Below are 1,082 nucleotides of genomic sequence, written 5' to 3' on the forward strand. Positions count from 1 at the left end.
GGTTCTTAAGCACACTCTTTTTGCCTTGGATCACGACTTTATTTTTACCCTTGCCTTTTGGCTTTTTTTCTGCTTGCTTTCTCTCTCTTTTTTTTTTCGCACATAATTTCTCTTTTTTTTTGTATTCACTGCGTTTTCTTGCTACAAGAATCATTTTTATGATTTTTCAAATCCTCAGTAACATGTCTCCTTTTTCATCATTCTTTCAATAGCCAACATTCATGAACCACAAATTCAAAAGATATATGCACTGTTTAAGCATACATTTAGAAAACAAAAGTATTGCCACCACATCAAAATAATTAATCTGTTATAAAATTCAAAATTCATGCAATTCTTCTCTTTTTCAATTAAGAACATTTTTCATTCAAGAAAGGTGATGGATTCATAGGACATTCATAACTTTAAGGCATAGACACTAAGACACTAATGATCACAAGACACAAACATAGATAAACATAAGCATGATTTTTTCGAAAAACAGTTAATAAAGAACAAGAAAATTAAAGAACGGGTCCACCTTAGTGATGGCGGCTTGTTCTTCCTCTTGAAGATCTTATGGAGTGCTTGAGCTCCTCAATGTCTCTTCCTTGTCTTTGTTGCTCCTCTCTCATGATTCTTTGATCTTCTCTAATTTCATGGAGGAGGATGGAGTGTTCTTGGTGCTCCACCCTTAGTTGTCCCATGTTGGAACTCAATTCTCCTAGTGATGAGCGGATAATTTATACGCTTTTTGGCATTGTTTTTAGTATGTTTTTAGTATGTTTTAGTTAGTTTTTAGTATATTTTTATTAGTTTTTAGTTAAAATTCACTTTTTTGGACTTTACTATGAGTTTGTGTGTTTTTCTTTGATTTCAGGTATTTTCTGGCTGAAATTGAGGGACTTGAGCAAAAATCTGATTCAGAGACTAAAAAGGACTGCGGATGCTGTTGGATTCTGACCTCCCTGCACTCGAAGTAGATTTTCTGGAGCTACAGAAGCCCAATTGGCGTGCTCTCAACAGCGTTGGAAAGTAGACATCCTGGGCTTTCCAGCAATATATAATAGTCTATACTTTGCCCGAGATTTGATGGCCCAAAC

The sequence above is a fragment of the Arachis duranensis genome, chromosome 7 (genome assembly GCF_000817695.3).
Source record: "Arachis duranensis cultivar V14167 chromosome 7, aradu.V14167.gnm2.J7QH, whole genome shotgun sequence".
In the NCBI taxonomy this organism is placed as follows: Eukaryota; Viridiplantae; Streptophyta; class Magnoliopsida; order Fabales; family Fabaceae; genus Arachis; species Arachis duranensis.